Genomic DNA, 665 nt, shown 5'->3' on the forward strand with positions numbered 1-665 from the left:
TTGGAGGCTTAGCTGCAGTCCAGTACTCGCCTACGTTTTAAAAAATCCTACCAAGTGGTAAGCAAGCCTCTCACTCGGAAGCTTAGCTGCCGTCCAGTACTCGCCTAAGTTTGAAAAATCCTACCGAGTGGTGAGCAAGCCTCTCACTCGGAGGCTTAGCTGCAGTCCAGTACTCGCCTAAGTTTGAAAAACCCTACCGAGTGGTGAGCAAGCCTCTCACTCGGAGGCTTAGCTGCAGTCGAGTACTCGCCTAAGTTTGAAAAATCCTACCGAGTGGTGAGCAAGCCTCTCACTCGGAGGCTTAGCTGCAGTCGAGTACTCACCTAAGTTCGAAAAATCCTACCTAGTGGTGAGCACGCCTCGCACTCAGGGGCTTAGCTGCAGTCCAGTACTCGCCTAAGTTTGAAAAATCCCATCGAGTGGTGAGCAAGCCACTCACTCGGAGGCTTAGCTACAGTGCAGTACTCGCCTACGTTTTTAAAAATCCTACCGAGTGGTAAGCAAGCCTCTCACTCGGAAGCTTAGCTGCAGTCCAGTACTCTCCTATGTTTGGAAAATCCTACCGAGTGGTAAGCAAGCCTCTCAGTCGGAGGCTTAGCTGCAGTCTAGTACTCGCCTAAGTTTGAAAAATCCTACCGAGTGGTGAGCAAGCCTCACACTCGGGC

Source organism: Triticum dicoccoides, chromosome 7A, assembly GCF_002162155.2.
Source record: "Triticum dicoccoides isolate Atlit2015 ecotype Zavitan chromosome 7A, WEW_v2.0, whole genome shotgun sequence".
Classification (NCBI taxonomy): Eukaryota; Viridiplantae; Streptophyta; class Magnoliopsida; order Poales; family Poaceae; genus Triticum; species Triticum dicoccoides.